The sequence below is a fragment of the Monodelphis domestica genome, chromosome 8, assembly GCF_027887165.1.
Source record: "Monodelphis domestica isolate mMonDom1 chromosome 8, mMonDom1.pri, whole genome shotgun sequence".
Taxonomy (NCBI): domain Eukaryota; kingdom Metazoa; phylum Chordata; class Mammalia; order Didelphimorphia; family Didelphidae; genus Monodelphis; species Monodelphis domestica.
This window is the reverse complement of record NC_077234.1, coordinates 183199495-183227014: the sequence shown is the minus strand read 5'-3', so window position 1 is coordinate 183227014 and position 27520 is coordinate 183199495.

The following is a 27520-nucleotide window of genomic DNA, read 5'->3' as shown; positions in this document are numbered from 1 at the left end:
GATTCGTGTTCTTTCCCCTCCTCCTACCCTCTCCCATAGCCAATGAGCAATTCCACTGGGTTTTACATGTGTCATTAATCAAGACCTATTTCCATATTATTAATATCTACAATAGAGTGATCATTTAGAGTCTACATCCCCAAACATATCCCCCTCAAACCATGTGATCAATCATATATTTTTCTTCTGGGTTTCTACTCTAGGGGTAATATTTTGATGAACATGAAAAAAATTATAAAATAGTAAAATTGGAAATCAAATTCAATCCCTATGACTCCAAATCAAGCTCATTTTGTAGAGTCTGTCCTAATCTTTGTGCTTAAAGAACTTAGAAAGCAGACAGAGGCTGTTGGCATGACTTGAGTGAAGCATCTATCAAGTACTTAATATATGGACTGATAAGTTTTAGTCAAGTACATTGTTCTCTGACCCCAGCATCATAATGTCATTGGTCCTCTTCAAAAATAAAGGATGAGAACAATTTGCAATTACACCCAGAGAGTTATAAATATACCCTTAGACCCAGAAATACCATTGCTAGATCTAATTTCCAAGGAGATCAGGGAAAAAGGAAAAGAAATTATATGCTCCAACATATTTATAGCAGGTCTCTTTGTGGTAGAAAAGAATTAGAAATTGAGGGAATGCCTATCAATTCAGGAATGGCTGAACAAATTGTGGTTCTCACCTCGCAGTGAGAAGCAATGACCAGGCTAATTTAAAAGAAACAAACAAAAAACTTGGAAAGAATGACAAGAAATAGTGAATAGTGAAAAGAGTAGAACCAAGAGAGCATTACACACAGCTACAGAATAAATGCTGAAAGTATAAAATGAATACTAGTTCCAGAAAGTGAACTGAAAGGTGAAAACATGAAAGACTTAGTTTATATGAACATATCAGTCTCCCAGGGGATATCTTCTATGATGGGGAGAGGGTGAGAAGGGACTGGAACACTAGTGGATGGGATTTATTGTGCAGATATGAAGAAAAGCAAGCTAAATATTTAAGAGATTTGTGATTTGATTCATGCACAATTTGTTTCTTTGTTTATGGAAATGATTTTTTAAATTTGTTTTGTAAAATTTGGGGGGAGAAGAGGAAGGATGAATAACAACATGAATCAAGCCTTATGGAGATAGAGTGTAAAAATAAAAACAAGTAATAAGGACCCTGTTCTCAAGGAGTTTACATTCTAACATAGGAGGATATCACAAATAGGGGAATAGGGTGAAGTGGTTTGAATAGGGAAATCAGAGAAAATAGTGATTGGAGTCAGGACAAATAAGTTGCAGGACTTTGCCAACAATGCTGATGTTGATTTGACTGTCTTTCTCTGAGTTAGAGTTGGAAAGTAGGGAAGGAGGGGTAGGGTACATGCCTATGAACAATAATTTCAGAATGAAAAACAATCACAGAACATGCAAACCCATGCTTAAATTATTGCCCTTCCACAACAACAGCAAGAAAAAAATCCCAAATTGGGTGTTCTACTGATGTTATTCTGAAGTTAATCACAGAGATAAATGAGTCTGAAACAAATTTTAATAATAATAATTTCCAGAATATGAGAAGGAAAAAGATCATTATGGAAAATAAAATTGGGACCTGCATAATAAAACCTGAGAGGATTCTTATAGTTTGGGGAGTTACAGTATTAAAAACTAACCCTCCCTCCCTCTCTCCTCTTTCTCTTTCTCTCTGTATATTAACAGAATTGGCCTTAGAGGACTTGCCTGCCTCTAGGAAAGGCAGTCTATTTCACCCCCTATAGAAGCAAGCACTTAGGATCTGATTTTCAAATTCCCCCCTTTTGCATTTGCATGGATATTTTGCATTTGTTTGATGCTTGCATCTGCTTCCAAACAATGAGCAGTAATTTTAAACCTGTTTAGCACTCATTTAACCCAGATATTTCTTTTGTGACCATTTCACATGCATCTGGGATTCAGTGCAAAGAGGTTTTGGAAGAACAAAACAAGTGCAAATGGTGTTAACCAGCAGCTGCAAGAAAGGACCTTCCGAATCAAGAGTGAAACCCAGGGTGAAGTGTGCAAGCACCCTTGTTTAAAAATAAGCATTCTGGGGTATGAGATGTGGGAAAGGGGTGCATGGTGACATGCCTACTCATCAGAGATATAATCCCATTTGGGAGTGGGTAGGTTGTCTCCTATGATAGTCATTTCATAAAATAGAGAATATTCAGAAAGTCAGGTCTCCTAGTCTATGTAGAGGAAGAATCCTGGTCTAATGACTGGACCTGAGTTCTAATCTCATCTCAGACATTAGGTATGTGACTCCTGACAAATCAGTCTCCCACCCTCCATTTCCTCAGCTGTAAAATGGGGGATTATAATAGTATCTGCCTCAAAGGACTGTGGTTAGAATCAAATGAGATAATGTATGTGAAGGGTTTTGCCAACCTTAAAGCCTCTGCAAATATGAACTATTATTATCTGGGTTTAGTATTGAATGAAAGAAATAATAGCAATAATCCAAGAAGTCATTTGAAAGGAAATTAAATCCCCTACCCCATCATTCTGAATTGGTTATATAGCCTTTAATATTATAGGGCACTTCTTCAAGAAAGCTAATGAATAAATACTAGTTGCTTAGGACATTAAAATAAATTAAATCCAGGGTACTTCCTCCACCCCCTTTCTTTCTATTTTTGTTTGCTTGTTTTGTTCTGACTAATGATGATTTCATCTTAACCAACAAGAGAATAGGATAGGATTTTCAGGAGTGAAAATTAAGTTCCAGACTGGATCTGATATCCATATTAAAATAGCAACCACTACCACCACAATAAATTTTGGCTTAATCTACATTAACTTACAGGAGCTAAGTGGCTCAAAGGATAGAGTACTGAGCTTGGAACAAGTAAGACTAATTTTCCTAAGTTTAAGTCTGGTCTCAGACAGATAACTAGTTGCATGACCCTGGGCAAGTCACTTAACTCTGCCTTAGTTCCTCATCTATATAATGCAGTTGGAGAAGAAAATAGTGTATCATTCCAGTATCTTTGCCAAGAAAACCCCAAATGGGATCATGAAGAGTTGGACACAACTGGACAATAAAAACAATATTAGCCTACTAAATTGCAATCTTGAAAGCAGAAGATATTTCTCATGTATGTATCTGTGCCTAGCATAATACTTAGGATATAGAAGGCACTTAAACACTTGCTATTTGATTTGTATATCCTTTAGTACCAAGGGCATTGAGAATATACTTCATAGACATTTAATAAATATTTAATGAATGAATTTTATCTTGGAGTTTCTTAGAAGAATTCTGTTAGTCATTGAATTCTTTGCCTTATTGTCCAAATACTTTCCTCCCCTTCACTTGATAACCCCACTGCCCTACTCTTTAATCTTGTTAGAAACCACTGGGTCATTTGTAATTCTTTGCATCCTAGTAAAGGAAATAGTAATTGATTTTTATGCCAACATACTCAATACTAAAGATACTTCAAATGAAGATCAGCTGTTCAATCACACAGTAGGTCCCTAATGAATGCTTGTTGATTGTGTGAATGAACTAGGCATCTTCTAGACACAGTGTCTACAAAATAATGAGTTGTATTCATGAGGAAGATTATGGTGTGTGATACTGCCTGAAAAAATTCTACTATAAATGTACCCTGGACAGCGTAGCTGAGGAGACTTGAAAGGGAAGCAAGTTTTTCAGAATTTGACAGGGTCATTTTAATTGGTTATTTACTGCAGATTTTACAGTACTGACTAAAACAACAAATAACAAAATCTATGTCTTGGCTATTGCACTGTCCAACCTTAATCTATTCTTTCATATTCTTTAATGATGATGATGGAATACAAACTCAGGGCAACTATAAAATTAGGTATTCCCATTATTGTTTAAAATTATTAAGATGCCTCCCCACCTTCCCCTGTACTTTGCACTTTCAACTTCTCTCAAGTTTCTCTTTTCTCTGTAAGAAAAACTTATTTTTATTATTAAAATTCCTTTAAAAATGAACACATAAGTACCTATAAGTACATCAATATTATCAGGATGAAAAAAGACTATGTACCTATCTGAAGTCTTTCCAACTTAGTTGGACTTCTGAGTGTTTGCATGGTCTCAGAAAAACTAAAAGTACACAAAATTCTAAGGTCAGTGGAAAGATACATGTTAGGAGTAAGTAGACTGCCATATTACCACTACTGAATTGTCATAGCATGGTATGGAAGATATTAAGGACAAGTATGAATAGAAAAATGTATTAGTTGATCATTTAACAAGAAAAATGGAAAACTAGTATAGAGTCTAGGTAATATATTGCTCAAAATACTAAGAAATTGAAATCCAAAGAAACAATATTGGAAAAAGGAGGTATCTAATGAGTTTAAACTGAAAAGCAGGAAAAAGTTCTATAATGAAGGGAACTTATTACTTATTGAGGCAGCTTATTCAAAGATTTGCAGTTTCAAAGGTATATATATATATATATATATATATATATATATATATATATATATATATATATTCCTTCTATTTATAAAGGCAACAACCCCTCTAAAATTTAATAGGTGTTCTTCAAGTGTGCTTTGACCAAAATATTCATCTCCTTTTGACTATTTGATGATAAGTCTCTCTGAACTGAACTGGTTTTCAGATAATAGATATAGATTCACTTTTACATCCATAGTAGAAATTCTTCTAGCTTGTAGGATTTGAACAAATTTGTGCTTTAAGAAATCCCATGCCCTGAGCCACTGGAGTAGGACTTTAGTGGATAAATTTAGGACCTGTGAGTTGAAAAATAAAACCATATTCAAAATCATGAGGAATTGACATGATGAATTAGCAGCATCCTTTTGATGTAAATGAGGAAAAGTGATAGAACAGATGAGAAGAAAGCAGTTGTTGGCCCAAGATCACAGAATAATTAAATAGAGAGGCTCTTTAGTTTCTCCTTAGGTTGTGCAATTGCATGAGCTTTCATAAATTAAATCTTCCTATGATTAATATTGCCATGACCCATATCACTGTATAGCAAAAAGGATGTTTTGGCCCTATCTGATGATTCTCTTACCCTATTTCAAATGAAATTACCAGATTGCCAAGCAAGAAAAAAATATAGAAGCCCCTTGGAATTCATTGAAACTGGATTTTACCCACATCTTGTAATATGCAGCTTAAAACCAATAGGGAGGGAGGGAAGAAGGAAGGAAGAAAGGAGGAAAGAAGAAAGGAGGAAAGAAAGAAAGAAAGAAAGAAAGAAAGAAAGAAAGAAAGAAAGAAAGAAAGAAAGAAAGAAAGAAAGAAAGAAAGAAAGAAAGAAAGAAAGAAAGAAAGAAAGAAAGAAAGAAAGAAAGAAAGAAAGGAAGAAAGGAAGAAAGGAAGAAAGGAAGAAAGGAAGAAAGGAAGAAAGGAAGAAAGGAAGAAAGGAAGGAAGGAAGGAAGGAAGGAAGGAAGGAAGGAAGGAAGGAAGGAAGGAAGGAAGGAAGGAAGGAAGGAAGGAAAACAAAAGGAAAAGGATAAGTCATGAACAAGTATGACAGCTTTGAAAATTAAATGTTTAATTTATCATATATTTTAAAAGAAAAATGACCTGTATATTGTAGAGATACGTAGTTTAATATGTAAACCTTATTTCCAGTTCTGCTGTATATATAAAAATTCTCATTTTATATGGTGTTTAAATTCATTATTAAAAAATTAAATCATATACATCAAATATGTTATGAACAAAATTTATATATATATATATAAATGTGTATATATAAATATAAGTACTAGCAAAATAAAACCTTAGAATATGATTTATTATTTTTGGATTCAGTATTATAAAAAACCTTTTTCCATGTAGCTATTGAAGTAGCTCAGTATGAAAAAAAATGTGTAGAATAAAAACATGGTGGGAGTTGAATAATGCCAGACAATCTTGAAGTGTTTGCTTTGTTTTTGGAGTGGGTACATCACAGATTACATGCACCTTATCTTGAGTGGGATGACATGCTCTTGGGTTGCCTGAGAAGATAGAAATTCTGATTTCAGTTTTCTTAGGATCAAAGATTTTGAGCTCAAAGGGGACTTGAGCAGTCAGTCATCTAGTCCAACATATTTGATTGACAGATGAGAAAACTGAGGACCAAAGGGGCCAAAAGACCACAGTCACACAGATATTAAGTGGTAGAGCCTGGTTGCAAGTCCAGATTCTCATACTAAAAAGCCAGTGCTCCTTTCACTATATCACACACACTGATGACTGGGGTTATGGGCAAGGATGGGTTCTGAGAAATATTAATTATAAGAAAGAGAATAGAGAATTGAGTAAAGAGACTTGGGCTGGGGGAAGGAGTTGCTATCACATATTGCTAACTAGCTTGACTAGTCTCTATGCCTGTCCAGTAGGTATCTGAAAATATAATTTTATGTCCCTTTGATTCTAAGGTGTCCTTCAGATTAGCATTGTATTTTGCTGCACAAAATCTGTTTTCTAGCCAGAATAGTAAGAAGCAATATCTACAGGAACAAAATAAAAATACTCAAAATTTAAATGTAATAAGTCTTATTTTGATGAGTATATAACAATAACAAAGAAATTATCATTTTAATGTACTTTAAAGTTTATAATAAGATACTTATATGTCATCTTTTTTTGATTCAACTTTCTGAACAATAGGTGCAGATTTTATCCCTTTTTAATAGATAAGGAAAATAAGGCTGAAAGAGGTTAAGGTACTTATCCAGGATCATGCAGCTAGAAAGTATGTGAAGCTGGATTTAAACTCAGATCTTCCTGAATCTAAATCCAGAACTCTATTGTTCCATCTAGATGTCACATTGAATGACTATAATATGCATATATGTGCATTTCACACTGTTCATTGAAATGCCAACAGGAAGATAGCAGAGTTGATGGGAGGAATCTTATGAGCCTCACTTTTCTCTGAGCTAAGCAAGAAAATATGGAACAAAAAAGAATATAGTTGTAGAAATACAGGAGAACAAACAGGAAATAGGAGCTCCAATAGGAAAAGAGAGCAGCCTGGATTAAGACAGACATTAGAGGATAGGAAGAAAGAGTCATAATCAAAACAAATATCAGATATGGATGACTGACCATGAAAGAGAGGAAAAAAAGAGAGATAAAGGGCAAAGATCAGATCTGAGTCAAAGCTAAGTAAAGAAGGGGAAAGGGGAAGATAGAAATCTGACTGTTTCAACTTCTGACATGTTGATTTTATTCCAATTTCTCTATTTCTTTTCCATAAAAATGGATGGGGGCAGTGAAGTGAATGGCAAAAAGGTAAGTTCTAAAGCTGAATTAACCCCTACAATATCAATAACAGTATTGAATATTAATGCAAAAATTTTTACTAAAATTTTAATATATAGGCTATTACAATATATGAAATAAATTACCATGAACATAGATTTATGTTAAGAATTCAGACATGGCTCAATGTTGGGAAAATGTGAAACATAATAGGTTTTTTAAATAATAAAAGCAATAAAATCATATTATGTTAACTGATATAGAAAACGTGTCTGACAAAATGTAGCATTCATTTATGTTAGAAAACAATAAAAAGTAAAGGAATACATTACTCTTTTGTTAATATGACAAATTTAAAACAAGTTACTTATATCTATAATGGAGAAATACTAGAAGTTGTTCCAATAACATCAAGGGTAGCGGAAAGATTCCAATTTTTGAGTAGTTCTAGAAATTCTGACTATAGCAATAAGACAAAAAATAATTTAGTGGGATCATATGTTACAGAGGAGGTAAAAGAATTCCCATTTTTAGAGAACATAATCTTTTAGATCATAACCAGTAATTCAATAAAGATATTAAATAATAACTTCAGCAAAGAGTGAGGTTAATAAACCAACTTACAAAATCACTAGTCTTTCTATATTTGGTGTAATGGAGGGGAGAAATGGAGTCCCCCACCACTGAATTCAGGACTAGAGTGTGGTAGAGATGAAATGGAGCTAAAAGGTGGAGAGAGAGGACAGATTGTTTCTCCCCCCTCTTTCCCTAGTAAACCCACACAGGTTGTCTTCAGATTCACAGACTATTATTTCTTGGGAGACTGGGTTGAAGTAAAATCCAGAACAGAAGTGCTTCTTTTTCCTTGGGGAGGAAATATAGTTCTCCTCTCCAAAGCTTCAGGTCCCTCTCCTTAAATATTATGAGCAGGCATTTGATCTATAGAAACAGCTATTTATTCTTGAGGAACACAGAAAAGGTAGGGTAAGTGAGATTGTGGGATAAGGTAATGGGAAAGTGGGAAATAGGAAGTCCCTAAGGATTAACGATTGAACCCCTCGGGCTCCTCAAATCCTGTAGGGTCAGGCTTGGCCTTCCTGGCCCTCTGGGGTCAGTTGTGAGAGCTGTCCTGACTTCTAACTATCCTAATTATGATATGAAGTTCAAGGACTGCTTTAGAGGGAGAGAAGAAATCTTCCTGGGATGGATAGCTTTATATCAGTCCTATCCACTCCTGTTGTCTTCCACTGGTTTCAGGGGGTCTGAACTCACAGAAAGATGATCAAGACTCAGAGGTTCTCTCAGACCAACCTCTCTGGAGGGCTCCCCAAAGAGAAGTTATTTAACTGCTTAGATTCTCTCAACTCCTCAGTTCTTTCACCAGAAGTCTCCATCCTTCCTGCCCTCCCCCCCTTGAGTTGGTCTTCCAGCAGGATGAATCTGCTTTCCTATCTTACATTGGTTAACAAAATTCAATAAAAAGAAACTGAAAAAAGAAATTTCAAATAACTGTAAACTGTATACAATAACTCAGAGCTGACCAAACAAGATACTCTCAGTATTTATATGAACAAATCTACAAAACCCCTTTAGATTCACAAAGGAACACTAAAAATTGAAGTGAAAACAATTGCTTATGGTTGGGATATGCCAATATAATAAAAATGACAGTACTGCTGAAATCAATTTATCGATTTATTGACATACCAAGCAAACTCCTGGGAGGTTACTTTATAGGCTAAAGTATGCCTCCAAACTAAATAATAAGTATCAGTTCAAAGAATCAAATATCAAGAATCTTAAGGGAAATTTTAAAAATGGATAAATAAATGTGACTTAGTAATGCCAGCTCTAAAATGATATAGTTAAACCATAACCTGAAAATAATATGGTACTGGTTTAAAAACCTGTCATTCAAGTGTTATCTCTATTAAGAAAATCACATATCCAGTCCCTATTTCCCTTCTTTAAAAAAAAAAATTTGATCAAAGTAATAGTGTGGATAAGCCAGTGCCAGAAACAATCATAATATTCTACTGTTTAATTAACCTAAGTTTCTAGAAACAAGGCCTCTGTATTCAATGCAACCAAATAGAAAACATCTTAGTGAAAATTAGCTTTTTAGACTATCATACACCATTTACCAGAAAATAAAACCCTCAAAAGGGATATATAGCATAAATAGAAAAGGTCAGAAAATACAAAAAAAAATGGGAAGAATGGAAAGAAGCGCTTCTCATAAATATGACTGGTTGGGAATGTTTAGATAGGAAAGAAGTGTTCACAAAAGACTGAATAGACTGTTTTAATACTGCAAAATTATACAACTTTTCACATGAAACAAATCAATAGAGAAAGAATAAATAGAAGCTATTGATCAGAGAAAATAATTCTTTACATCTTTGATAAAGTCTGATTATTAAGATACCAGTAAACTGGCCCCTTGGTGACTAATTCTTTGATCACATCTACCCATGAAGCAAAGAAAGCGACAACATGGCACCTTGTGTTGTTCTGCAATGTTAGTGGGAGAGTGGCAGACAAGTGATTGGAGAGTGCCAAGAACCATGCAGTTTTTAAATTCTCCAAATATTAATTTAGCCTTTGATATTCATAATGTGGCATCTTAATCTATTGGCCAGAAAGTGGGCATATTATTGGAGGAATTGAACAGCAGAAATGTTGCTCTTCACCCTCTAACCAAATGCTAAAGATAGAAGGGAGTTGAAATTAAATGAAAGAATATCAACTAAATAAAAGGATTGGCTTTATATAATTAAGCAAGGAAGGGCTGTCAGGGTCTATTTTATTCTTTGTCCAAAAGCAACAAGAAACATCATTTCATGCAATGTTTGGTCATAGTATATTTTAGGGCTCATACTACTATATATATATATATGTATATATATATATATATGTAAAGACAACAATGAAAATAATTTCAGTTTATGTACCAACTTCTAAAATAGGAAAACTGTACAAAGAACTCATTAAGACCCTAAAACTTGAATTAGCATATACACTGAGATTCAGTGACTTCATTGAAAAGATGAGGATAGGTGAGGATGCCCAAAACCAGGTTGGAAATTGTTATTCAGAAATAAAAAATAAGAGGCCAAAGACTTAGGCCACATAAAATATTTATACTTGTATATAATGAACAGTTTACTCAAGAAGAGAAATAGACGGTGTTTGAAATGATGAATATCAAAATTAAATTGATCATATTTTAACAAACAAGAAAGGAAGAAACCTTATCTTAAAAAATTTAAGTTTTTGCTGACAAAATGGAAAATGGGTAGAAGAAAAGCTATTTCCATTAATTATATGTTTCATATAGGTTTAATTAATGTAAATCAACTGCTATAAGGATCTCCTAAGGGAGCATACATTCAACATCTGGTCGAGTTGAGAGATGGAATAGCCAAGAGGTATTAACTCTTTAGAATATAAGCTCCTTTATAAAATCTGACAGAGAAGAACAATGGGAAAATATGAGCAATTTTACCTCCAGAAATAATGAGAATCAGAAGAAGAGAAAATTTTGTATAGTGAAAGCTTATAGGGAGACTCAACTAAGAAAATCATTAGAAGACATTACAGATTATAATTGGAAATACAAAGAGTTGAAAGATGGATAAAAAATCTGCAGTGATGTTTATAATTTGACCATTGATAACAGAATCTGCACATTTTGACTTTAGCTGAACAGTTCATATAGACATATATGGAAATGCTGTTGAAGAAAGCAAAAGGAGAAAGCCACCACATCTAAAAGTAATATATACAGAGTGAAGAAAATAAGCATTGTCTATAGTGCCTATAGTGTATGGGGTGTTCAGGGAGGGGTAGTATCTCTGGTATGGAGGGCTTGTCGTGCCCTTCTAGGGCAGCTCTCCAGCCTCTGACCCTCATCTGACACCCAGCTCTCACTTGTGGCTCCCAGTAGCTGCTAGCATGTGGCAGCGGCCACACCCCGGGCAACAGCTTCGACAGGCCGGCTAAACGTTGTGAGGGTAGCCATCCGGTCGTCGCCGACCCCTGGTGAACCAGGGCTTTGCTCACCCAGCATGTGAAGACTGCTTCGGCGGAACAGGCGGAAGAAACCAATAAGAAGGTTCAACGGCTGAGATGGCGATGCAATAAGGCACTGTGGAGTGCTTAGGGCGTGTTGGAGCACAAAAGACAACATGGCCATCCAATGCAGCTGAGGAAGTCTCCAGGTGTAATGATTTTTCGTGCCACTGGACCCAGGCTTCCAACGCCGAGAGAGTGGGACTGTCTCTGTGCATCGGCTTTTCCACTTAAATCTCTTTCACGCACAAGTGTCTTTGTGCACACTCATCTATCCTAACCCCGTCCACCCTCTTCAAGACCTGCGATGATGGGGGAGTGGCGACGCAACAGGTGGAGGTGACCACTGGCAGTTGTAGTCACGATCCTGCACGTAGGCGGCCCACGGACCAGTGGTCGCTCGGCCCTGTGGGCAGCAGGGACGTTCGGCAGCATCCTGGGCGACTGAGCAGCCCTCTCTAGGACAGCACTGCTCACCCTAATCAAGGGAGGGGACTAGAAAAGGTGTCCCAAACATTGCCTGCCCTACAAACACCCGGTCAGCATACCGCGGCTGGCGGGTCATCCCTTTAAGCGGTTGAAACCAAAGAAAACATAATACAAAGAAACTCCTACTAGGAGCATGAAACATCAGGACATTACTTGATAGAGAGAACAGCCCAAGACCTGAGAGAAGAACAGCTCTAATCGGTAAAGAACTGGCGCGATATAACATCGACATCGCAGCCTTAAGTGAAACACGCTTACCAGAAGAGGGATCACTCAGCGAACCCACCACTGGATACACCTTCTTCTGGAAAGATAGAGCCTCAAATGAAGAGAAAATCCACGGTGTTGGCTTGGCTATCAAGACCAGTTTGCTCAAACAGCTGCCAGACTTGCCTGTGGGCATCAGCAAGAGGCTCATGAAGATCCGTTTGCCTCTCAGCAAAGACCAGTATGCCACAATCATCAGCGCATATGCCCCAACACTGACCAGCAGAGAGGAGACCATCAAACAGTTCTACTCTGACCTGAGTGCTGTCCTGCACTCAGTGCCCACAAATGACAAGCTGATACTACTGGGAGACTTCAACGCCCGCGTTGGACAGGACCATGAAAGATGGAAAGGAGTGCTCGGCAAACATGGCATGGGCAAAATGAACAACAATGGCCTACTGCTACTCAGCAAATGCTCAGAGTTCGAACTCACCATCACGAACACTGTGTTCAGAATGACGAACAAATATAAAACAACGTGGATGCATCCACGATCAAAACAGTGGCATCTCATTGACTACATCATTGGCGGGACATCCAGGATATACAGATCACCAGAGCCATGAGAGGAGCTGAATGCTGGACAGACCACTGATTGGTTAGAGTGACTTTTCAAATGTGCATTGCACCTCGCCATCCAAAACATGCCCAGACAGCACACATTACAAAGTGAGTTGTCTTAGAGATCCATCTTATTTGCAAACATTCCAGTCCTGCCTGGACGACAAGCTGTCTGCCAAGGGACCACTCACTGAAAGCTCAACCGAGAAATGGAACCAGTTCAGAGACGCAGTGAAGGAAACATCAAAGGCAGTCCTAGGCCCCAAACAACGCAACCACCAGGACTGTTTGATGAGAACCACACTGCTATTGAAGACCTATTGAGCAAAAAGAACAAAGCCTTTATGGAGTAGCAAAATAACCCAAACTCTGCTCCTAAAAAGGACAGATTCAAGTCTCTCCAAGCCACGGCACAGTGTGAGATCAGGAAGATGCAAGACCGATGGTGGGAAAAAAAGGCAGAAGAAATCCAGCGCTTTGCTGATACAAAAAACAAACAATTTTTCAGTGCCCTGAAGACTGTCTATGGGCCATTAAAACCCACCACCACTCCCTTGCTATCCTCTGATGGTGACACTCTCATAAAAGATAAAAAAGGCATCAGCAACAGGTGGAAAGAACACTTCAATCAGCTTCTCAACCGACCCTCTTCAGTCGACCAAAGCGCCCTTGACCAGATCCCCCAAAACCGCACCATTGAACAACTTGACATCCCTCCTTCAATAGAGGAAGTCCAAAAAGCCATTAAACAAATGAGTGCAGGCAAGGCACCCAGTAAAGACGGGATCCCAACTGAGGAGTACAAGGCCTTAAATGGAAAGGTGCTCCAGGCATTCCACATAGTGCTGACCAGCATATGGGAAGAGGAAGACATGCCCCCAGAACTCAGAGATGCCTCCATCGTAGCCCTATACAAGAACAAAGGCGCACGAGCAGCCTGTGACAACTACAGAGTTATCTCACTACTCTCCACTGCTGGAAAGATCCTTGCCCATGTTATACTCAACAGACTACTGTCATTTGTTTCAGAGCAGAACCTGCCTGAATCAGAATGTGGCTTCCGACCAGATCGCAGCACCATCGACATGGTCTTCACGGTGAGGCAAATGCAGGAAAAATGCCTTGAGCAGAACCTGAGTCTCTACATTGTCTTCATAGACCTGACAAAGGCATTCAACACAGTGAACAGGGATGCATTGTGGGTGATCCTCAGCAAGCTCGGTTGCCCAGCAAAATTCGTCAAACTGATCCAGCTCTTTCATGTCGACATGACAGGGGAAGTCCTATCTGGTGGAGAGACTTCCTATCGCTTCAACATCTCCAATGGCGTGAAACAAGGCTGTGTCCTCGCTCCGGTACTATTCAACCTATTTTTCACCCAAGTATTATGACATCCTGTGATGGATCTAGACCTGGGTGTCTACATCAAGTACCGACTGGATGGCTCACTATTTGACCTTTGCCTCCTGACTGCAAAAACAAAGATGACAGAGAGACTCATCCTGGAAGCTCTCTTTGCAGATGACTGTGCTCTCATGGCCCACCAAGAAAATCATCTCCAAACCATTGTGGACAGGTTCTCCACCGCAACAAAACTGTTTGGCCTGACTATCAGCCTCAGCAAAACAGAGGTGCTGTTCCAACCTGCACCAGGGAGGCCAACTAACCAGCCGTGCATTACAATCGAGGGCACACAGCTTTCTAACGTCAACACTTTCAAGTACCTGGGCAGCACCATCGCCAACGACGGGTCCCTAGATCACGAGATCAATGCCAGGATCCAAAAGGCCAGCCAGGCACTCGGGCGGCTGCGCTGCAAAGTCCTCCAACACAGAGGTGTAAGCACTGCGACGAAGCTCAAAGTGTACAACGCAGTGGTCCTCAGCTCACTCCTGTACGGTTGCGAGACATGGACACTGTACCGGAAGCACATGAAACAGTTGGAGCAATTCCACCAACGCTCCCTCCAGTCAATCATGAGGATCCGATGGCAGGACCGAATCACCAACCAGGAAGTCCTCGACAGAGCCAACTCCACCAGCATCGAAGTCCTGGTCCTCCAAGCCCAGCTACGATGGTCTGGACACGTCATCCGCATGGACCCACAGCGAATACCAAGACAGGTATTCTATGGTGAGTTGTCAGCTGGACTCAGGAAACAAGGCCGACCAAAGAGAAGATTCAAGGATCAGCTAAAGTCCAACTTGAAGTGGGCTGGCATGACACCAAAGCAACTAGAACTCGCTGCCTCTGTCAGAAGCAGCTGATGAACCCACATTCACCAGCCGCCACCACCTTTGAAGATGAGCGACATCTTGCCGCTGCGCACCAGGCCACACCTGCACCTCCCGTAACAACTGGCGTCCCTGCCCCATGTGCCACAAACTCTGCGCCTCAGCCTTTGGACTCCAAAGCCACATGAGCGTACACCGTAGATGAAAACGCACAAAGACAATTGTCATTCTCGGTCACTGAGAGATTACCACTATAGTGCCCATTATGTGCTAGGCATTGTTCTAAGAGCATTTTGCATGCATTAGCTCATAGCAACCCTATGTAGTAGTGTTATTATTATCATTCTTTTAGAGTTGAAGAAATTGAGGCAAACAGAAGCTAAGTGACTTGCCCAACAACACACAGCTAGTAAGAATCTAAGGCCACATTTTAACTCAGGTTTTCCTCACTCCAGGTCCAAGGCTCTATTCACTGTACTACCAGCTAACTCCAGAGAGGAAATTCATGCTACAGGTTAAACAATATTTAAGGCAATACGGGATAGATTCTCAATGTATCTGAAGGAAGGGAAGATACCAAAGATGTTTTAATTTTTTTTAAATATAATTTGATCAATTAACAAATATCTATTAAGAACTTATTATTTGTGCTAGATACTTTACACATTTTTAAAATTAAGTTTGATTATTTTAGAAGATGAAAATGAAAAGTCTTTTTCATCAGTGGGTGAGGGGAGGCAAGATATATACATTAAAAAAATATATGCTCAAGAAAGGATTATATCTATGATTTCACTGATGTAAAGCAGTGGCAACAAAGGATGGCAAAACTCCCCAGAATCAGATTAAAATATATTTGGAACATATTTAACACAATAAATAAAATTACAATTCAATATAGTTAATTTATGGTTTTCTAAGCCAATATTTGGCCATCAGTATCAGTATCTATATGAATTTGACACCAGAACTGTAGAGAGTTAGTTTTAAGTAAGAAAATCCTATATCACTGCAGGCTGACATTTTGTCAGCAATTTATTGTCTAAGAAAGTTGTCTAGAACACATAGCTTTTATTTGCCTTTTTCCAGTCACACAACCAGTGTGTGTCAGAGGTAGGTCATTAATCTATCTTCCTAACCTTGAAATCAGCTCACAACTTATTATGCTGTATAGTTTCTCATACAAAATAGTGGGGGACACAAGAAAGAATTTGGTAGTGATTGATTCCAATTTTTACATGAAACTTGAGATTCTAAAAGGAAGAGGTAAAAAGTGAGAGAGTCCTGAGTATAGCTCTATGTAAAGACACATAGATAAGAGTTTCCCTCATGAGATCTTTCTTGAATTTCCCAGTTACTAGTGAATTCCCCTCTCAGAAAAGAGTAACTGTTCTAAACAAAATATTAGAAGACTTTCACATATAATAACTCTAGAAAAGTAAGTTGAAACTATGTTATGAAGGTATTTAAATTCCAAATAGAAACATTTCATTCTGATCCTAAAGTGTACCAGGAGAATTCATTGAGTAGGGCAGTGATGTGGTCAGTTCTGTGCTTTAAGAAAATCAATTTGGTAGCTATATGGAGGATGGATTGGAGAGGGGAGAGGCCTGAGGTGGATGAATGTGAAGTTAGGATTAACTCTCCCCTTGTCTATTTTTAGCTAAACAAATCAAGAACTCAAAGCACTTCTTCTTAACATTAAGTAAGATAATTAGTAAACTCACACCTCCAAAGGCCAACCTCCTTGGGCAGTGCTAGGCAAATTGAAATACTGCAATTGGTTCCCATAAAGTGGGGAAGGGACAGGAAGGGACATGGAAAAAGGACTATCAAAAGTCCTGAACTTCCTGTTCAAGGAACTTCTCCTTTGGATTTCTTTGAATTTCTTCTTCTTTGAAGATCATCTTTAGAGACTCTGCATCACCGAGCTGGACTGAAGGAGGAGACTCTTCCCCTGGATCCAGTATTGGCTTGCAGGGTGAGTAGCTGGCCTTCCTTTTCTAGCTTCTGGAGAGATTGGTTCCAGAGAGGCTTTCCTTTCCTGGACGAGGCTGCATTGGTGAAACTCTTGAAGAAGACACCACCATGACCTCTAGCTGAAGATTATGGAACTCTGTCAGGGCTGAGTTGGGCACCAGAGCAGCACTTAGGGTGATACGCTAGACAATTCTTTACCTTCTTCTTACATATTTCCACTTTCACTCTTTCTACCTCTTTGTAAATAGAGCTGCTAAAAGTCATTTTGACTTAATCTATAATATTTTTATATTAGCAACCACAATATTACTTTAGAACTTTCATATTTAGCATGAAACTTAAATTTAAACTGTTACATGAACCAATTAGGGTGATTTTATAATAGCCAAGGCAAAAATGTGATAAGGGCCTGAATTAGGGTAGTGGCAAGTGAGCAGATAGATGTGGAAGCATGTAGATTAGAAATGATAGAACTTGCAATTGGTTAGGTATTTTATTGGGATATATATCAGGTCCTCCTGACTCCAGGCATTGTGCTCCAACCACTGTGTTACCTAACTGCCTCATCATTATTTCTTAATAGATAAATTATATCAAACTCTACATCCAAAGACTTGGTTCCCTTTCTACTACATGATGGTTACTCAAAGACTATAATACACAGTAATAAAAATAAACCCATCTCTCTGAGCCATAGCAAATCGAAACTGGAGAAGTTTTATAAATTAAAAAGTACCAGAAAATACAGAGTGACTGAGTTCTCCCACTTGGGAGTTGGATATCTCAACTCAGGCAGACTAAATGCAAAGGGGACATCTCTAGTCTCTAGACAACAAGCTGAGACTAGGAATGTGTTCAAGGCACAAGATTTTCTAATCATCAGCTTCTTTCTGGAGTCTTTCTTTACCTCTAAAGACTACCCCTCGAAAAGAGCTTTGACTTGTGTGAGTCCTCTCAAAGCTGAAACCAGGAAAAAAAATCTCTTTTCTCCCAAGCTATCTTCTACCCCTTCCAAATATATTATGATGAAGTGATATTCTAACAGTAGATTCTTATGATAACTAATAACAAATTTACTGCATATACAGCTCTCATTCTGTAATTGAAAAAAACCCCACATTGATATGATATTTTTGGCAAGATTACTATGACAAATACTGCTATTTCCATGTTATGACTGAGGAAAGTTGGAGAGATGATTGTCTTAAGAATACATAGTTAAAATGGGTCAGAGCTAATACTTGAATCCAAATCTTCCTAATTAAATACCTCATTTATAATAATGATTCCAAACTTTATGAAAAGATGCCCTTTCTTATTTTATGAAAAAAGGCAAAACCCTCATACTTTTCATAAAATTATACAAAATCATACTTGATCTAAAGTAATAATATACTATAATCTTATAATAACACAGGAATCTTACACATTTAATAAAATTACCTGACAAATATTTATTAGTAATTAAGAATATAGATTTTAAAGTAAAAGAGATTTTTGAGACTATTGAATCTAACTCCCTTTCTTTAAAAAAAAAAAAAACCTTTGCCTTATGTCTTTAGTATCATTTCAAAGAGAACTGGCAAGGGCTAGGTAACTGGGGTTAAGTGACTTGCCCAGAGTCAAAAAGCTAAGAAGTATTTGAGGCCAGATTTGAATTTAGGTCCTCCTAATTCCAGGCCTGGCACTTTAACCACTGTGCTACCTAGCTACCTTCTAATTTCCTTATTTTACAAAAGATGAAACAGGAATATAGAGGTTAAATGACTTGCCCACAATAACCCAGATAGTAACAGTTTAAAGGAATATTTTAACCATGTCCTTCTGATTCCATATTCAGGACCCTCCATACCACTTCTTATCAACATCCTCTATAATTTTCACATTTGTCATGAGTAAGCTAGCAACAAATAATAATAAAGTGATGGACAGAGACTTTTTATAAAATTTATCTCATCTTAACAACCTGGAAAACACTATGTAGCTCTTCAGTCACGTATCTCCACACAAGTGACTGCATATGAAATCTGTTATGCAATATTTTTGGGTTAATGCTTTTATATATATATATATATATATAGTCTTAAACCTGATTAAATTATTCCAGTGCAGAGTTCAAAGATATTTTCCCCAAATTATGTCATTTTCATTAAGTCTGTCATGGTTGGGGAAAATTTATATTGATTGAAATTGTCTTCAAGATATTTGCAACATAATGAATCTTCTGGACTATCAATTTCAGTAATATGATTTTAACATATCTAATTAATCTAGCATCTTTAACTACATCTATTGTTTTATCTACAAAAATTTAGGTTTTAAAAAATATTAACTGATTACAGAGGTATTTAGAAAAAGAGATCATTCTCCTTACTTTATATTATCAAAAAGCTAAACTATTCACAGATACTTTTCATATGATTTGCCAAGCATTATTTTTAACATTTCTATAGTGAATGTAGTACCTATTTCTCCTGGTAAGTGGATATATTAAAACTTAGTATATCTGTAAGCAAATATATATATATATATATATTTATTATGCAAATAATTTTTGATGTTCCAGACATGATTTCTAGGAAAAAAAAGTCATTTTTTGCTTATAAGAGCATATAGCTACTGTAGGAAAATTATCTTGTCTTACCAAAATGTTCTACATGTATAGTTTTAAGGTGTTATTTTAATTTATTAAGTTTCATCCTATGCCTAAACTATGCATTATATATATGTACATATATATATGAGTTTCAAGGAACTTTATCCATTCCGTTCCATATCCATATCCATTCCAATAACCCTATTTTACAAAACACGAAATTGATGTTCAGAGATGTTTACTTGCTAAAGGTCATAAAAAAGTTTCAAAGACAGATACTCTGACTCTTAATCAAGCATTTTTCTACTACACGATGTTGTTTCTGAATTCATTCAAGAGAAACAATAGTATTTTCTCTCCATCAATTTATATATATATATGTATATATATATATATACATATACATATATTATAATTTTCTGGATTTGGGTTATTAACTATGTTTTCCTGTCTTTTTTCTATTTAAGTGGCCTCTATTGTCTTTACAAGGGCTAGTTCTAGCTTTTGCAATGCATTTTCTCTTCAAAATAGTTAATTGTTTTTCTATTACAAAGAAATATTATTTAATTTTTAAAAATTAGAGATAATGGAGACTTCTATGGGTGGATCCATGAGGACAAAGTAGAGAAAGCACCCAACTGAGCTCTTTTAATATTCTCCTCTAAACAATTTTATATTTTTACTTTTGGTATATGTTAGCTTTATTCATCTGAAAGCCAGTCAACAGGTAAGGTAGTAAGTTTCAGCACAAATTGAATCAATTACTATTTAAAAATTAAATTAAAAAATAATTACTATTGAAAAATAAAATCATATAATTAAAAATAATCAGAAACATATAATTTTAATTTTTAAAAGTGATTGTAAAAGGGATATTGAAGAAATGAATCTCCAAGGTCAATTTCTATATTGAAGTCATAGTATTGAGGTGCTGAGTCTAAAAGGGACAATTCTTTAGCCTATAGATGCCAAGATGGAGAGTGGAGATAAGATGGTAGGGTAATGACTAGAGACTTGCCTGAGATATCCCAAATTCCCCTGCAAATAAATTAAAATAATGTGTCAAAACAAATTATGAATAGGCAGAAGCAACAAAAGGATGGAAGTGAAACAATTATCCACCAAATATAATGCAGAATATTAACAGGAAAGGTCAGTCTCACCAGAGTGAAAGAAGGGTGTGTTTCAGTGCATGCCTTGCTCCAATAAGTCAACAGCAGGCCTTGGTCCCACATTGGTTGTAGCCACTTCTGGAGCTTTCAGTCCACAGATGGGAAGGGAGAGTCAGATAACCAGTTATAAGGAGAATATAGGGGACCCTTTGCTAGCACTGGGATCTGGAATCTGTTGCATTGCCTATATGTGGTTCTGGGTCATAGTCTCAGGACAAGTAGAAGCATAGGAATAGTTATAAAGGGTGAAAAAAAAGTGCTTCTGGTCATTCACAGATCAGGACACAGGACAGGAGAACTGTGACCACACCTCTTCTTAAATCATACCTCCTTGGAATAACTGAAAACTTATGGTTCCACAGAACTAACTCTGAAAACAGCAACACAAAAACCTGAAGTTGAGGATAGTGCCTCCTTCATCCAGAAAGCAGAGTCCAACTTTCAATTAAAGCTAAAAGTTAAGACATAGTCTTGAAAATTATTGAACAATACATAAAGAACCTGACCATATAAAGTTACTTTGGTAACAAGAAAGATTAAAACAATGCCAAAACAGTTAAATGCAAAATCTCAAAGAAAACAACACATGAATTAATCTCATACCTCAGAAAAGAATTTCTGGAAGACCTCAAAAAAAGAATTTTTAAAAGGAGGAAAAACTGGGAAAAGAAATGAAAGTGATGTAAGAAAACCATAACAAAAAGAGTTAACAGCTTATAAAGGAGGCATAAAAATACTGAATAAAATGATATCTTAAAAAACAGAATGGTACAAATGGTAAAAGAAGAACAACAATCCACATAAGAGAATTCCTTTAAAAAGTAGGATTGGACAATTGTAAAAACCTACACAAAAATCAGCTAAAAGGAATAATTCATTGGGAATCAGAATTGGTCAAATAGAAAAAAAGATGTACAAGTATTCACTGAAGGAAAAAACTTCATAAAGAGTAGAATTGCTTGAATCAAAAAGAAGATACAAAAACTCATTGAAGAAAACAAGTCATTAAAAGTTAGGACTGGACAAGTGGAAGCTAATGATTTTATGAGACATCAAGAAACAATAAAACAAACAAAATCAGAAAATAAAAAAGAAAGCAACATTAAATATCTCCTTGGAAAAATACCTGACCTGAAAAATAGGTCTAAGTGTAGAAATTTAAGAATTATTGAACTACCTGAGAGTCACAATAAAAATAAAAAGCCTAGACATCATATTTCAAGAAATAATCGAGTAAAACTGCTCTATCATCCTAAAAATAGAAGATAAAATAGAAAGTGAAAGAATCCACCTATCACCTCTGGAAAGATATTCCAAAATGAAAACTCCCATGAATGTTATAGCCAAATTCCAGAGTTCCCAGTTCAAGGAGAAATATTGCAAACGGCCAGAAAAACAAATACAAATATGATATTCATACTCATGATCACAAAAGATTTAGCAGTTTTTATATTAAAAGATCACAGAGCTTGTAATATGATATGCTTGAGGTCAAAGGAAATAGGATTATAGCCAATAATCATCTCCCCCCAAAATGAAGTATAATCCTTCAACAGAAAAAAAGTGGATACTGAATGAAATATAGGAATTTCAAGCATTCCTGATGAAAAGAGCAGAGCTAAATAGGAAATTTGAATCTCAAATATGTCTCATGAAAAAGCATAAAAAGGCAAAAAGGAAAGAGAAATCATAAAGGATTTAATTAGGTTAAGCTACTTATATTCCTGCATGGGAAGATGACAAATAATTCCTAAAAAGTTTATCTATTATTAGGGCAACAAGTAAAGTATACATAAAGGACACCATTGTGGATTGACTATGATGGGATGATAATTAAAAAAAGAAATAAAATTAAGAGGTGAAAAAGGTAGATACACCGAGAGAAGGGATAAAGGAAATCTAGAATGGGATAAATTATCTCATATAAAAGAGGAGTGAAAGAGATTTTACAGTGGAGGGCAAGATGGGGAGGGGTGGGCAATGCTTGAACCTGTCATTGGAATGGATTCATAGAAGAAATAAAATACATACTCAGTTGGGCATAGAAGTCTATTTCACCCAATAGGGTAGTAGGAGGGGAGAGGGATAAGGAAGTAGAGAAGAAAACTGTAGGGCAGATTTGGGGAGGTGGTGACCAGAAGCAAAACACTTTTAAGGAGGGGTAGGGTGAAAGAGAGAGACAAAGACACAGAGACAGAGATTGAAAGACAGAAAGAGAAATATAGAGGGAAATAAACAAGGGGGAAAGTAGAATGGAGGGAAACCTAATTAATAATCATAACTATAACTATGAATGAGCTGAACACCCCTACAAAATGGAAGCATAAAGCAGAATGGATACCTGATTTGAAAAGGGGGGTAATCCCATGTATAGCATTTTGGTATATAAAATGGATAATTTTGATTACATTAAATTTAAAAAGGTTATACACAAGTCAAACAAATTCACCCAATATTAGAGGGAAGTCAGAAAATGGGGAATTGTTTTGTTTCTCTGGTGAAGGTCACATTTCTCAGATATTTGGAGAACTGAGTCATATTTATGAGAATATGTCATTTCCCATTTGATACATAGTTACCAGAGATCAAGGCAATTTTCAGATGAAGAAATCAAAGCTATCTAGAATTAAATTTAAAAAATGTTCTAAATCAGTATTGATTAGAGAAATGCAAATTAAAACAACTTTGACATTTCACACCTATAAGATTGATTAACATGACAGAAAAAGAAAATGACAAGCATTGGAGAAGATTTGGGGAAAATGGGACACTAATATAGTTCTATTGGAGTTGAAAACTGATGCAACCATTCTGGAGAGCAATATGGAACTATGTTCAAAGAGCTATAAAATTATACATACTCTTTCACCCAGCAATATCACTACTAGATCTATATTCCCCAAAGAGCCAAAAAGGCAAGGGTATGTATATGCACAAAATTATAATAATACTTCTTTTTATGGAGGCAAGGACTTGGAAATCGAGGAGGATAAGTGAAGTGGAAAAGAGAATTGACAGAAGATAGGGCATACTTGGGGAAGTGGTGTAGAAACAAAATATTTTTGAGTAAGGGAAGGGAAGTCCATCAATTGGGGAAGAGTTGAAGAAGTGGTATATAGTTGTGATGGAATATTATTGTTCCAGAAGAAACAATGAGCAGGATGTTTTCAGAAAAATCTGGATATAAATGAATTGATGCAAAGCGAAGTGAGCAGAATGAGAAGAACATTGAACATATTAACAGTAATATTGAATGATAATCAACTGTTGATGACTTTGCTATTCTCAGGAATATAATGATCTAAGAAAATTCAAAAAGATTTATGATGAAAAATACTATATACTTCTGGGGAAAAAACTAATAGATTCTGAGAACAGAGTGAAGCATAACCTTCCCTATTTTTCTGATTTTTTGTATTTGAATTATCTTTTGTATGATGGCTAATAAGAAAATATATTTTGCATCTTTAATCTATATAAGATTGCTTGCATTCTCTAATATGAGAAGGAGAAGAAGGGGAATTTTGAAGAAGAATTTAAAACTCAAATTTTTTAATGTAAAATTATTTTTGCATATAATCAGAAAAAAATAAAATTCTAAGGTGAAGAGAATTATCCATTGCCAAAGAAGGGACAGGTAGAATTTGAATGCAGATTGAAACATATCATTTTCCCCCTTATTTCCTCCAGGAAATTTCCTCTAGTGTAAGGAATATGTCTCTTGTTTCACAGCATGATAAACAGGCAAATATGTATTATGTGGTAATACATATACAACCTATATAATATTATTTGCCTTTTTGGAGAGGGGAGAAGAGTAGGAAGGAGAGAGAAAAAAGAATGAGACACAGCTTTTTGAAGTATGTTCAAAAAGCTGTGTCTCATTCTTTTTTCATTGCTCTTGGATTAGCATATTTAATATAATTTATTAAAAATTTACAACCCCAATTTTTTTCCCTTAGGAATGCACTAATAAAGCAATAGAAGAACGTTTCAAATGAATTGTCTTCTGCAAAAGAATTATTTTATTTTACTTTTTTCACTTGATAAAGGACACCAAATCATATGATATGCTTGTGTGAAAGTATATTACATTGCATTCAAATTGCTATGTAATATTATTTTTCCAATAAACAAACATAATGTTAAAGAAAATTTAAAAGAAACGGAAAAACAGATGCCAAGATGATATCAACAGGTAGCTCCTCAGTGCTTCTGGCTGTAACTTGTAATGTCAATGTTTACATCAAACACAAAAGAATGTCGTAACTACTCCAGAACACTCCAGGAGTAGTTACAATGGCAAGACCATTCTTATTCTTAGATATTTTTTCTCATCTCTCAGAAGGCTTTATCCCCAGGAACTTTATAATGTTACCAACAGCCTTTTTAAGTGTTTTGTAATGGATAAAGCAAAGGATTTTTCCTTCTGAATCTCTTCCCACCTCATCCCAGGCTTCTCTAAAGTTTGGCTTCAAAATTTTGAGTATGTGATCTACCACTGACACCTCGGGCACTTGACAATCATCTGTGACAGAATATTCAATTCTCTATGGCTTCAGATATATCAAGGACTGCAGACTATCACTCTGTACTGTCCATGTGGTTTCAGAGGTTACTCATGTCTTTCCTTACTCTTAATGCAGATATTTTCCTAGTGATTATTTTTAGTTTTGTTCTCTCTCTACTTTGTTTTTCGTGGCAATGATTTAAAATTTCACAACTTCAACTGCCATCTTTGTGCAGAGAACTCAAATTTACATGTCCAACTCTGACTTCTCATTCAAATCCCAACACACAACTCCAGTAGCCTTTAAGACATTCCACCTAGATGCCAAACTCAACAAGTCCCAAATCAAGCTTATCACCTTTTCCCCATATGTCCAATCTCTCTTTCTTCCAATTGCAATATTTGTCTTGGAGGCCCCAACATTACTGAGACTTCTAGTTTTGTAAACCTGAGGTTACTTTTGACTTCACTCTTTTTCTCATCTCTCATATTCATTTAGTTACCACGTTCTGTCAATTCCATTTTGGAAACACATCTAACATCTATTCCTTCCTCTCCACTACCATACAAACCTTCTTGAAAGAAGTTTTCATTAAAACATGCCTGGTCTATCACAATAGCCTCCTTACCAGGCTTCTTGCCCCCCATTTTCTTACCCTTGCAATCTCTCCTTCATACTGTTGCCTGAATAACTTTCCTTATCTAGTCATTTCATTTCTGTACTTATAAATATTTATTGGCTTCCTAGTGCTTCTTTAGTAAAGTTCACTCTTTTGTGTAGAGTCTGAGTTCCTCCACAATCTGGCAACCTCCTAACTTTCCAGCCTTATCTCACATGCATTATGTCCATAGACACATGAAAATCTAAGGGGAAAAATAAACCTCATCTATTCTGCCCCCAGCATATACCATGTACATATTTACCTTAATACCCTGGCTCTCCTTTTGCCTAGAATGATCATCCTCCTGTACTTTACCTATTTAAGTCTTATTCATTCTTTAGAGTAAAATCTGCCATGCTTCCATGAAAACTTTCCTGAATTTTTCCTATCAGTAATAAATTTCCCCTTTGTATCTCAGATATAATTTTGTTTTGAAACATATTTATTATTTGATATTGTTTATTACTTAGGTAAAATATTTTATAATTATGGTTGTTTCATCTCCTTATACAACTGTAAGATTCCTGATATATGCCTTATCTCAACTTTGTATCTCTTCCAGCAGCTAGCACCATGACCAGCACACATTAATGGTTATGTCATAATAAATCAAAATTTGTTGACTGAATGAAATATCATGTATGAGTAGTGAATGAATGAGTTGTAAAATAATATTGAATAAATGGAGCATTGCATGGCACAGGGATAAGGAATAGTTTTGGGTGGTAGGCTATTATTATTATTGTTACAATATTTTATATAATAAATGCATTTTATATAATAAATGCAAATTATACTTATTAAACAATTTCTAAATCCAGCTAACCACACTAACATCTAGATCTTATCTCTATATTTTGACCACAAAGATATAAGAAAGTGTCAAATGTCTTATTGAACTCCAGGTACACTATTTATATAGAATTTTCCTGACTTGCTTATCTGACAACCCATGAAAATGAAGTTAATTGAATGAAAATGAGGTTGCTTTGATATAGACTATTTTTGACACATTCTTAGTGATCATTGCTTCCTTTTTGAAATGCTCATAAACTTTCCCTTTACTAATACACTTTGTAAGGGATCAAAATACATGGAACTCTATTTTATGTTGCGAAACTCATTCTTTCTTCTTTTATTTGACCTTGTGCCCACAGTCCTGAAGCTCTTCTCCCTTTCTCCTCAACTCTTCAATCTGAGAATGACTTCACCTAAACAACTGCAAGTTCTTTTAGTAATCTGAGTAGTTCACTTAGTTCTGATAACCTGAATTCATAGCAGAAAGCAAGGGGATAACTTGCCATCCGTTATTCTCTTATGAGTTTTGACTATTTATAAATAATATTTATCCTGACCAGTCCAAAGTTTATTCTTGGTAGAGAAAAAGGAAGTTAAATATGAGGTGCATAGTTCTACTTATGCTTTATTACTTCTTATTATCCACCTCAATTCTTATCACCTATCCACCTCAATCAGTAGCTCTAGCTATCTTTGATCTTGTCCTTAATATAGCTTAACTTTTCCTATTCAACTTTAACTTTTATTTTATCAACTTTTTAACTTATTTCCAATCTTGAATCACTCTAAACTTGCTATATTTTCATTTTTAATCACTTTCAATTTCCTGCCCTTGTATACTCTTTGAAAAATTTACCTTGGTCACTGAGTTTCCTGTGTGTCTAAACTGGTCTCCCCCCCCCCCCATTTTTCTCATCAG